This window comes from Strix aluco, chromosome 4 (genome assembly GCF_031877795.1).
Source record: "Strix aluco isolate bStrAlu1 chromosome 4, bStrAlu1.hap1, whole genome shotgun sequence".
Taxonomy (NCBI): Eukaryota; Metazoa; Chordata; class Aves; order Strigiformes; family Strigidae; genus Strix; species Strix aluco.
This window is the reverse complement of record NC_133934.1, coordinates 19,053,464-19,066,774: the sequence shown is the minus strand read 5'-3', so window position 1 is coordinate 19,066,774 and position 13,311 is coordinate 19,053,464. Positions and strand designations below refer to the sequence as shown.

General features: G+C 35.8%; 1 protein-coding gene across 13 annotated transcripts in view; it reads left to right on the top strand.

Moving 5' to 3' along the window:
• KCNIP4 (potassium voltage-gated channel interacting protein 4) overlaps window positions 1-13,311 on the top strand; it is a 441,759-nt gene that overhangs the window by 345,240 nt on the left and 83,208 nt on the right. The window lies entirely within an intron of this gene.

The window sequence follows — 13,311 nt, the reverse complement described above, 5'->3', positions numbered from 1 at the left end:
TCGGTAAGTGCATGTAGGTCAAAGACATCACATGACAGTCCCATAGTTTATGACCGTGCTTCAACAATCTACTTAAAATGTAGAATTTGAGTCAAAATTATCTGAAGATTGCTTACAGAACCCTTTAATGGTGATTTATTTTGTTGTTGTACTTTGTAATAAAGAATAACAAATCTTCCTGGAGCAAGAATGATCTAAGTATTGTAAATGTTAGTCACCAAGGCAGTATTTGTCCACAAATGCCTGAAACACCACTAGGGACTCTAATTAAAAAGTATCAGATAAAAAGGGGAAAAGAAACTATGACTAATTATTAATCTCCAGAACTGAGCCGATTTAATTAATTGAAGAATAAAGGTCATTGTCAAAGCTAACTGAAAAGGTACAACTTCTGTCAATATTTATTGGATTAGACTTTTCTGTTTTCTCTAAGCATTGGGTACTGCAGAGTGCTGCTCTCTTATCTTCCTATAGCTATTCACTGAATCTACGAGGCATCTTTGTACCTATTTAAAACTATATCTTACCACACTTTTAGTCTAATACTGGTGCCATATGGCAAATAGCCAACCAGGCCACTGACTGGTGAGTTGGGGGTACGACAGTGCCCATGATGTGTGCAGGATATGTTGCTCTGGGGACAGATAACCTCTTTACTCCCCCTTTCCTATATGTATTTAAAATATGTGCAAGGCCATGTAACACTTCAGTACCAAAGCAAATTTCAGACAGCATAAACTGTTAGAATTAGTATTTTCAGAGTAAATGAAATGAACTTTAGGTTAAAAAAGCCTATCTTCTTATTCCTTCTGCAACATTACTTTAAATTAGGTTAATACACACTGAGGCATTTTACCTGTCACATTCAAATGAAGGCTGTGAACCTTCTCTGGTTGTTTTTCTGAATAGCTATTTCATGTAAAAGCTATTTTTAACAAGAAAACACAGTTCTGATAGTTCACAGTATTCATTCGTAATGTATAGCTACTTGGGTTCTGTCCTGCGTTTTCTGCCAATTCCCATTTCCCCGTGAAGAACCCTTGATGATAATTTTCGTTGATAAAGTCACCAGGAGTTTAGAATACATAAGAAATACAGAATGAGTCCTTCTTATTGTTACCAGCCAAACAATAATCTTCAGGTAATATGAATAAATTCCTGTTTTTCAAAGAGTATAAATGTCAGGTTCTACCTGTCTGTTTTTTACAGAGTGAAATTGTCCACTTGCTGCTGTTAGTTTAATAAAACCTATTAATAATGAAGAACTTTTTTGTAAGGAGAAAAAAAGTTAAATGTCAAAGGATTTTCAGTCTCCTTTTCAGCTGATGCACAAACTTATCCATTCCCAAAATTGCATTCTGAAAATGAGACATTTATTGCCGTAAAATGTTAATTGCCTTTTGGTTTTGATTTTGTTTTTCATTTTGTTTTGTTTTTTACTAGCATATATGTAGTAATTGAAAGACATCTTTGGTTTAAGCAGATCCCTTAGGCAAACTGTTATGTCACAGTGGCCCACTATTCTAATAGCTGCGAAGAAATCTACCTTTCAGGGCAATTCATTTGTAGTAAAATCACCTCTTGACTTCTGTAACCTTTAATCTTTCCTTGGTCACAGGCTAGCGGAGAAAAATTGCTCAGCAAAGGTAATTGGCTTTTCTAGGCTCTCCCAGCTGGAACACAGAGGCTGTCACCCAGAATTTCAGCCATGCAGAGTACAGGCCACTGAGCACCAGAGTCCAAGGGCAACACAGATGAAGCCACCTCTGTCAGCTGTCAGTTCTCCTTGATGGGGCCAGACTGGGCAACATCCTGACCCTAAATTACCATAGTGAAAGTCTACAGAGAGCAACATGAGCAAATAGGTTCCAGTCCTTTCACAAGAGTCAGCAGCAGGCTGCCAGAGCTGGGTCACCTGGGGATGGCACAGCTCTACCTAGCCCTCTGCGGGATCCTCTCTTCCACAGTGAAGAAGTGGCATCTCCATTCCCAGGGGAGGAATGACCTGGAGAACTGCCTTATATGTGTCCTGGAAGCAGACATCCAGTCTGGTGAATAATTGAATCTTACTCCCTGCCTCTCTGTGGAAGACATTACTCATTTTCCATCAGACTGTTACAAATTTGAACTGTTTCAACTGAGTTGACTTCCATTGTCCAGTTAGCTCATTTAATAATTTTCCGTTCCCCATCAGTCATCTCCAATAAAGCAAACAGAATTTTTACTTTTACAATTCTTTCTCCATCATCCTCCTAAAATGCAGCTTAATTAACATTACTATTTTCACACTTGCCTTCATATTTTTAAAAATCAGGCCTAAAGGTGGAAAGTGAGTGTCCGGTGCTGCTGAATGTAGCATTACTAGCCAGTATAACACAGTTCCCATTTCAGACTACTGGAAAGCTAAAACTTAACGTAGTCTGAAATATGGAGGCTGAAATACAGAGGCAATATAGTCTGAAATATAGAGGTAAAAAAATTGCTAGTAACATCTGGTAAAAACTTTTCAAGAGTCAGTTTTTTGAATCTCTTATGCTTTTACAGATTTCAGAAGATTCTTGCTGTGCTGATTTCTCTACAGTGGTCCCCCTCAAATGGATGTTTGTCATACTTGACTAGTGTTTTGTATAAATTAATTGGTTATTGCATGTAGCAAAAATATCTTCCATGAAAGATAATATGTATTTCCTTAATATATAAGGAAAGTGAAGCACCTCTGCTTCTCTTTATCAGCACCAATAAATTTTGAAGGAACTTATAGTTTCTGCACGACACAGTGCATTTTCTATCAGTCTATTTGGTGAAGGCTCAAAAAATTTCTGCGTGTTTTAACACTAACTATTGATTTGTGTTCTCTGTGTTTGCTGACTATAGTTCTTCATCTGTACATTCAGTCTGTAGAAGTTCAAATGCTAAGCAAAAATGACTCTGCTGTTATATTTAGTGCCCTGCTGCTAAATTCCCAACCATCTTTACATTTGTTCTACCAAAGTAAGCGATGAGATTAATCAGTGTTAGTTACTTAGTACAGCAAAAATTCTACAGAAACCGCTTGTCCCTGGAACAGTGGAATTCTTCCAGCCAAACAAATGATCATTTGGGATGCTAAGTTTTCTCCTGACATCCTCAGTTTTAGGGGTCAAAATCTTTGAAAGGCCCTGAAACTCAAGCTCTTCAAGGGAAAATGAACATATTTGTCTTTATACATGTTGTGGGGATCTTCCCACAGTATCTACAAAATCAGGTAAAGAGCAAGCCACACATGGGATAATTTTTCCTTTTTTCTTCCTTATTGGGGAAAAAAAAAACCCACCTCCTTTAAAAATTAGTTTCAAAAAACCTCTTTGCTTAAGAGAGATGTTTTTTCAATGTAAACAACTTTATTTATAAAAGAACTTGCAATGGATAATCACTTGGGCAGATTTTGGAGGGGGAAATATTTTCAGTTTTACTTTTCATGCACTTGTAACTTCTTTCATGTTAAATTTTTTTCTTAATGCTTCTGCATAGATTTTGGTTTGGCAGGGATACTCTGAGCAAGTCAATTCTTTAAATTCTTAAATTTAGATCCACATTTTAAATATAAATATGTGTTTCTTTTACTGTGGCTGAAAAATGAAAATAAAAAAGAGCAAAATGTGAACTTTCTTCTGCGAAGGAAGGTGTTCAGTATGAAAAATAGCTCTCATAGGGGAGCAGTGTTCTGTCAACTAGTCTATTATTCAGAGTGGTCTCTCCTGGTGATTTCCAACAGCCTGAAAATACAGATAAGAATGGTGGAAAATTAGGTTTGGTTCTCTGACAAATTTAATCCGCATTAAATTTTCACTGGGTAAAATATGAAATATTAGATTGTTCTTACGTCCTTTTAATATTTCCTAATACAAAAAATAAGAAACCTAACTCAGAAAAAAGTAAGATCTACTTTAAAACTGAGTCTATATTTATTACTTATGTACTTTTAACTGTTTACTTTTACTGGACTAGGGACTGCAAAAGTCTGTGTAGTTCTATTTTTGTTCAGTCCATCTGGAATCAGGAAGTCAGTACACCTCACAGTATAGACTATTTGTGTTAAACAACTTGAAAAAAGACTTTTTTCATAGCCAAAATTTTTCCTTTCTCAACAGAGATACAGATAAACATACATGCATAAAACCTGGCTTAATATATGATGACTCAAATACTTGAATGATTGGTATAATCATGATGTAAAGTCAATTTTCACAGGGTTTTTTTTTCAGTTCAAAGGCCAAAACTGTTCTGGAGCTGGAATCTAATTTAGATGCTATTTTAAAAATCTACTTCTAAGCTTTCCTGCAGGGTTTCTATTTAACATTTTCTAATCCAGATTCTTTTCACTGTTGATTATTTTTTTTAATGTTTTCCCCATTGTCTTCTAACCTCAGATTCTCAAACTGCTACTTCAGCCAGTCCCTCTCTTGAACCTGGAGCATTTAATTTAGGAAGACCTTTCCTTTATGATGCCTAGATTTTATTCCCTACTCTCAGTTCAGGTTACCTGTGTGCAGCCTACTGCTGAGAAAATCCTATGCATCCTTGGTTTCCTTGCATTCTGAATCTTTGAACAACAGGAATTTAACAATAAAATTGTCAGAATTTCTGCTGTGTTTTTGTGAATCACAATTTCAAAGATTTACAATCGTGGCCAAATTTATTAGATTTTAAAAGGGACTCCAAAGGTCCATTCAAGTAATGGGCTAAATTACAAGTCCCAGTTCTGAAGCTGACATAGCTTGACAAAGGTCTTCAGGAGCATTTTAAGTCAGGAAAACAAAATATATTTTTCTAGCAATGGGAATAAGAGCAGGGGAAACAGTGGGAAATGTTAGTTCAAACACCTTTGGATTTGTAAAATTAGAGTCATAACCAAAAACAGGATATCAGAATGGGAATAATAATAACTGGTAGCTTTGTCATACATGAATATGCAAGTTAACTGGTCTGCTTTTATGTATAACACAACACTAACTTGCGTACATAGGGGTATTATCAGAAAAATTACTTCTTTCTCTTTCTCACCCATCTACCCTTCCTATGTAAGAGACCTTATGTAGTACTTGGGCTATTATTTACTCTGTCACAGCACCATTTCCAAACCTCCCAATGTACTAGAGCCCAAAGGAAAATAATATCTCAAAAAGACTAGTAAATATGCTGCCCTGAAAGCACATATAAATGTGTTTTTCAAGGTTATCTAAGAGTTTGTTGAGCTGTAACCCTTTTCATTTATTCAATATTTTATTTTTTATTAGGCAACTGCACAATGTTCTACTGTAAAGTCATGTTGGACTTTTTGCTCATTTGAAAAATGAATAAAGTTGCTGTCCAAAGCACAAATATCCAGCCTCATTTAAGTACTGATGGAGATACTGGTAATGGGACAGATGTTATTAAATTTTCTAGTTTATTTATAAGTGTTGCTTGTTGAAAAAATTATTCAAGAAAATTTACAATATTGTGATGATTATATGTGGTGCAACATTTACGATCTCCATAAATAACAGAGATAATTGAATATATTATACAAGCTATTTTATACAAACACTGATAACAGAGACAGCAACAAACTGAAAAATAATACATTTTACAAGTTCTTCTTTGAGAAAGACCAGACAAAATGAATTGATTTAGCAAGAAGAGAACTTTTCCCTTGGAATCAATTCCTGTTTTTTTAAGATAAATGGTGATAATTCTGTACAAAGTGCTAAGAGGAAAAGGGATATTAACTCTTCTCATGAAGCAGTCTGCAAATGCATTTCTCAAGCTTGGAGGTTACTTGAGCTACGGTTGCCAAGGTAGAAGTTATTTTGACTGTCAGGCTTTCAGTTCTTTTCCGAAAAGAACATTTTATGAATAATATTTGTCAGTGAGCCAGAGAAAGCTTATCTGTTTGAGAAGGAAATCAGTTACCCTCACCGAGGGTCAACTAAACTTTGGAATTTGCCTGCAGCCAAAGGGCCAAACCTAATTTACTGAAAGCTTTCTATCAAGCTTTAGAGTATGAGGCCATAATAATTTCTTGTTTCCTTATGGCAAACAAGTAGATGTTCACCACTGTCCAGCTTTTCAATAAGAGTAAATTCTAACTTCTGTTCATGAGGTTCCTGATAACAGTGAAAAATTGGTACCTTATTTATTTCTAAATATATTTCCATACATTATAGGAATCAGTCTAAATAAGAGTTATCACCATGACTAGGGTTTACATTAACCTGTCAGCTTTGTGAACTTTGTTCTGTAAATATCTGCTATGGTCGCAGTGATTGGTGTTAAAGATTGAAAAACTGTTAGAGAGTGGTGCAGAGATATGTTGTCTTATTTTCCAGTTTCATTCTTCCTGTCTACATTAAAAAATGTTGATCAAGGAAAAAGGCTGGATGTCAGACTGACATTTTCAGTTGAGACCACAGTAAACCAAACAGGAAAATACATGTGATTTTCTGATCAGTGTTTATAAAAATACTGTGCTTGAACTTTTACTTCCAAATAAGACTGTATCATTGTCTGTCCTCAACAGTGGTAACATAGGCCTTCCTGTGGCATAGGTGTTGGTAATAAAATGCCTCAAATGTGACTTAGGTCCTTTGTAGGGGCTTGAAGCTCTTCAGCTGACCCTTATGTTTCTAAAGAGATTACTTACAAAGGATTTGGTGTTGCAGGGTGCTAACCACATTTCTTCTCTCCAGGAAAACAATTACAGAAATGTGTAAATGAAAAGGCAATTATTTCCATTAAAGTCTGTGCACTTAAAAATCAGTTGAATGAACTGTCTTAAACTTAAACAAAACTTAAAGTTAGAATAGCGTCAGAGTAATTAGAGCTCAGCAGAGCCTAATACGTGGTTAGACATTAGATGTAATTTATGATGCTGTCTTGGGTTTATCTTGAAAACTATCAGTGATAAAGATGACAAGGATAAAATGAACACCAGTGAAAATCAACAACTCGGAGACTACTTGTCATTAGCATGTGGTGTCACTGTATTATGGCACAAAACGTTGGGGAAGACTGCAAGACAGACTGATATAAAAAACTCTTCTTTAAACTAGGTCTGATGTGGCTTTCAGTGTACCCAGAAATGTGCATTAGTTGTCATTATAAAATCAACCTTTCCCAACAATTACCACAGAGTGATACATGACTGTAGTTGTTTCATGGGCGCACAAAAGCCTTTGCTCTGCAAACTATACATTCTGTTGCTGAGTTGAAAAACATAAATAAATCCTGCAGGCCTCTGAGCACTTGGCTGTGCTAGAGATGAGGTAGCGGCTGGATTGCTGTGGAAATTTATGGGTCTCCAACAAACCATGTTAAAAATGTACTAAATTAATATGCAGAGGCAGAGTTGCTCTGCCACAGTAAAAATCAGATTAGGTAATGTGGGTTAGTATTGTGATGTTGCTGGTACAGAAATAGTGTCTAACTCATAGATGATTCCTCCTATTAGAGAATGTAATAAAATATGCAGGTCTTGTACAGCTGTGTTCTGTGGGGCTATGGAGAAGAGGAACAAATGCTTCCAGAATAACTCCTGGGTGTTTTGTGAGCCACTCTGATAGCCTAAGAAGTGCTTAGAAAGAAGTATTACCACCTGTGGAAAAGGCATGAGAGATTACTGAGTGTTTCTGAAGTACTATTGTGTTATAAGCTCTGAAGATTTTCTTCTACTGTACTTTTTTCTGCTTCTAAACTTTCCTTTTCAGTGCAACCAGTTGTTACTTGTGGAAGGTTCATAGAAATCCCTCACCCCAGAAATTATTTGCAGCATTTCGTTGCACTAAAAGGCTTAACCACAGTGGTCATGGTTGCATAAATACTGGGATAAATAAAAGAATGTGTGCAAATATATATATCCCAGTTTAATGGAAGTTCACTGAAAATACTAGATATTCTTCATTCTACTTTATCAGAAGTATCACTTTCAGAACTTCAAGCCAATGTCATGTCAATCTGTGCCAAAGAGACCTGTGTAGATAAGGCTTTACTCTGTTTCATCTTCTTGGCAGACCAAAAATCCTTTTTCCTTAAAACTTGATTAAACACAGTTCCATCTGGTGGGACTGGGAAAGGTCATGTGCACTCCATTTCATAGTTCTCAGCAGCTGAGGACAATTGTTGGAATCCAATGCTGATAATCTCATATTTGGCAGAACCTTAAGCAGGTCTGGCATCTCTGTTAACAGATTCTTCAACAAGATGGATATGTCTCAACACTTTTTTTGTTTTTCATTTAATTGCATCAGAATTACTATAGGCATCTTGAAGGTTTAGCTCTACAACAATTTTTCGTTTAATTCTGAAATTTGTAAATCACCCACTTTTTTACTTCTCTGTTGTTTTACTTCATCTTATGAACTGCCTTTTATAACTTTAATTCTACAAATCACAGATAAAACCCCCTTCATTTCATTATTAAAATGTAATAATACAAATTAGCTTGGAATTTTATGAGGCAGGAGTATCTGAATGAAACATTATTTTAAGACTGAATTGTAGATAAAAGGGAAAAAAACACCCAAAGAAAATGTAAACTTGCTATAATTAGTGATCGCCCATGGCTTTGTACTTTTGTGTCACTATATTGGAATTTGCTTCTGTTAAAAATGTGTCTAAGAAGAAAATGTGGATATGGGAATGACAAGATCCCTTCTCAGATTTAGGAATTCTGAAGATTACATTCAAACTCCTGAAAGGAATTCTCTTTCCCAGAATGGGGCTTGTGTTCAGGATGCTCGAATAACCCTTCTGCAATAGAAGCAGAACCCCACAAATCTCTGCTCTAAGTGCCAGGCTGGCTGGCATTTTGCACACACTTGACTTTTTTAAGGGAAACTCTCTGAACAACTGTAATTTCGTTATATTCCATCCCAAATTTATCACAGACAATATAATCAATCTAGTGTTTATTCCTAAGCTTGGTGTGTGTGTGTGTGTGTGTTAATATTTCTTTTTACCATTTTTCGGCATACCATGCTAAAAATTGTATCCCATTACTCTAGCAAACTGATTACGTATTCCAAAAGCCATTACTAAAATTGTAACAGATCTTATCATATGTTTCCAATCCTTTACACAGGTCCTCCTCCATGTGGCAATATGCACTTTTAAAAATATAAAAATGTGCTTTGACATCAGTATTTAGTTAATAACCTTGGCTTTTTGCAATACTCTCTGTTCAGCTGCCTATCAGAGATATCATAGTAATATATTCTTACAAAATTTCAGGTTGTTCACCATGAGTATTTGCAGGTCACATCTAGTTTTCAGACGTTAAATCTATCTTTCACTGTCATCAATTATATCTCTTGTTCTATTTCAAGGTAAAATAACTGACAATGTAAAGTATTTTCAATATTTTGCCTGGTTCTCTGGAAAACACAGTTTCCTTAACAGTTTGTTATGTCATACTTTATTAATTTTAATATCTATTAGGTTCAGGACTTCATGATACTAGCATATGTAAATATGCAATAACATGGAATTTAGCATCTCTACTTGCATAGGCTGTGTCACTTTCCCTGTTGGGCTAATTTAGTTGTTTATTCATACATTTATCCATAAATTTAAACAATCCTTAGTACTAAAACATTCACATAAATCTTCCACTCTTCCCCTGTTCTGTAACATGAGATAATCTGCTCCCCCTCTGAACCTCTATGAGTTAAAATTGGAGATAAAGTTATTAATAAACCCTTGTATGTTCCTCCATTTCTGGCAGAGAAATTCCTTCCCTCTTCTACCACAAACTTCAACTTTCTGTTTCCATGCAAAAATTTTCCCAAGGCTCTTCCTTCAGGTCAGCTCCTAAACTTGAAGGTGTCCAATGTCTTCTTGACATCCCTCAAAACTGTGGTCAATGTTACTGGTCCTTTCTTTGATCTTTGGTAGTTGTGGAGGAGAGTTTTATAGATTCACAGCCTTCTCAGATATTGCTGTATTAATAAGGACTTTATCTGTGGCCACTGAGAAACCTTCAGTAGGTGCATTTTAATTTCTTCAGAAATTTCTGAACTCTTGCTTTAAATTATCTCAGTCATTACATTTTATGTCTGTGAGCAATTTCATTTTTGTTCTATCTTGGTCTAATAGGAATTGTCATTTCCAATTTCCCTTCTTCATCTCATGCCGACATTGTTGTCTGCTGTCGGATCAGCAACATTCTAGTTTTTTGCTGGCTTTCGATAATGGGGAGATTTTTTTGGTTTTTGCTGGGAATTTTTTCTGCTGGTACAGCAGTAGAGATACAAAGGACTCACATAAATTCTAATACCCTGTTAAATTGCTGAGGATGTACACCAGGTTCCAGGGCATGATAGGAACAAAACAAGAGCCAGTTCTATACCCTCCTCCCAGAAGCAAATTGCAAATATTGTCTCTCTTGACTTCTTTACTAAGCTGTGTGTGCCATCTGGGACTTTATAATACATCTACCAAGTTAGCTGCATTCCTCAGTAAAATGTAGTTACAGAGCTTTCCTTTGCCTGTATTTTTTCTTCTCTTTCTGTCTTTCATTCTGAGATCCTCACTGGCTTTATTAGCATTTCTGTTGACTGGCAGGTGCCTACTGACTTGATTTTCCAATGTATTCATCTCTACAATCCTTCTTTTTAAAACAATAGGCACAGCAGACAAATGGAATGTGGTGTATTATTCTTATGTATATATATTATAAGACACAAGATGTTATGATTCACCAAGATCACTTTCAAAGTCTATGATAGTGTAAGGAATTTAACCTTTATTTCCCAGTGTTTGGGATACCACTTCCTACTGGTCAAAGAAGCAATCAGGAATATTCTGTATTAGTGTTATCTCTGGTACACCTATTATGCTTATCTCCACACATGCAGGAAGGAGATTTTTCTTTATGTCTGTTTTATGTGTTTCCATGGCTTATGTCCTGAGCAGAGCGGATTCCCTGTAGTTTGTATGGTGCTCCGTTTACATCTGACTAGTAAAGAACAAAGTTACTCTGAGTGTATGGTTTATTGGGAAGAGAAGCTTTTCAGTCAGCGCCTGAAGCACACTGAACCTCTAAAACATCAAAGTAGATGGTACAATAAAATCTAGGGAAAAAAACGTATATCAAGCTGGAATACAAAGTATTGACAATGTGAAGAGAGTCTGGGAAGCTGAGCTGTGTAATCAAGCAGTATCTTATGCATGCTGTATGAAGCTGAGATTATGAACATAGGAATAATGTGTTACCGTGAATGACTTGTTCTTTGGTGCATGTTTTACTACATTATATATTCAGGGAAATATGAGATGGTTATCCTTCTTTTTTACTGTGTAAGGATTTAAACATAAAGCCTCCCCTAATGAGAACAGATAGGAGCACATCTGTCTTTGGTAGGTAGACATGTTTTTTATTACCAGTAATGCAAGAAATAAGGTGAGATGCTGAACTCCAAAAAAATGTGAGAAGTGAGCTATAATCTTGAGGACTTCCACTAAAGAGTTCATTCACTGCTAACAAAACCACTAAGCTAAACTGTTTGTATTAATTGCAGAAAAATAAATTCAGTGTTAGTTAAATGTGATGTAGGACATGCATGAGGGACATATTCTTTATTATCTTTTCAACAGGTTTATGTCTTGTGCCTTTTCCTAACAGGTATTTGAAGAATTTTTCCTAGCTGAAAGGAAAAGATCTTTAGATGAACAAATTGTCAGTTACAACAGGAAACCTACAGCTTCAAAGTCCAAACTTTGTCTAAAGAGATGGCTAAAGAGTTCCTCTTAAACTGTCAGTTCACCTAACAAGCAATCAGAAAGCTAAAGGCTGCATATAGTATATGCATTTTTGACTGAAATGTAGTCACAGTGTAAATACCAGTGTCAAAAACAGCCAGTGAAAAAAGGCATGAAAAATTATTAAATTTAAATAAGAATATTCACAAAAAAGCTAAAACCCTCTCTTTTTTACTATTTACTTTTTCTGGTATTTCCTTGGAGCTCTATATACCCACAGACATGTTTAAATGGTATCACTTCATGTATTTTGACCTATAAAGCTCTTAGTTAAACATTTTTACAATCAGTAGATTGTTTTGCCAAATGCTATTTTTTGGCTGAACCATAAACCAACCCTGCAATTTAGTGAAGTTCACTGAAAAGTGCTAAAGGAATTGTGGGTGTTGCAAGGTGCTAACTGGACAATAAACCCCAAGGGACCAAGGCTGAAGTAGGACTTCAGTCCTGACACATTCTCACAAAGGCTTCCTTCCCAGAACTCTTCTGGAGCATCTGCATTGCACAAGAGATATGCATAGCTTTGCCCCAGTTTCTCTCCCAAATCCCTGCAATTCACCAATGTTCATAACTAAAATTACCTTAAAATGAAGGTACTTGTTCTAGGACACAATAATTACCATGGTGATTTAGGGAATATGCCTATGTCTAATTTCTGAACTCTGAGAATACAAACTCTGTACTTCTATCTGTGTCAGGCTAAAAACTCCATTTTGGAAAAAGAGCTAACAAAGAATGGTAAAGATTCAATTATCCTTATTCACATGAAAGTATTTTTGAACAATTTTGAGTGTTGCCACAGGTTATCTTTGATAACCTAAGAAAGGTATGAGCCATCTGTTGAACATGCATGGAAGTTGTAAAAGACATTTTCTGATCTGGTGTTTTGTAGAGAGGGATAGTAGATGAGAGAGATTTTACTGAGGGATAAAAATTCATGTCCAAGAGGCAATCCACTACTTACACAACTCTGATCCAAGTAGAAAGGAAAAATTAATTGTTAAAGAAATAGGATAATTTTTCACCTTTTTCTTCCCCCCCCCCCCCCCCCCCCCAATATTTGATGGAATACCTAGTCAGGACAAAGTGTATTGCAGATTTTTACAAGTTGCCGATATTATAGGCTGTAAATATTGCTTGATCCACAGGAGGTAGATTGTAAACCGAAGTGGCAGTCAAACTGATGCTCTGGAAAAGGATGTTTTTTTAATAACTGAAGCATTTGGGAGAGTTTGTGTTAGTCATAGGGCCTAGGAAGCTAAACTGTGGGAGATCTTACCTCTCACAAAAAGATGCTGTCTGGGGAATGTTATATCCTGAGACTGCATCTGGAGACTGAAAAGCAGATTTACAATTTAGCATACTTAAACTCTGAAAACTCAAAAAACTGTTGTCTTGGTAAGTAAGCCCAAAACAACAGCCTAAGGAGTGTTCAGCAAAGGGAGATTTACCAAAGCTGTGATGATTGCCAGCTATAAAAATCAACCAAACAAAATAGGAACATGAAATATTCTTTTAAATCAACTGGTATTT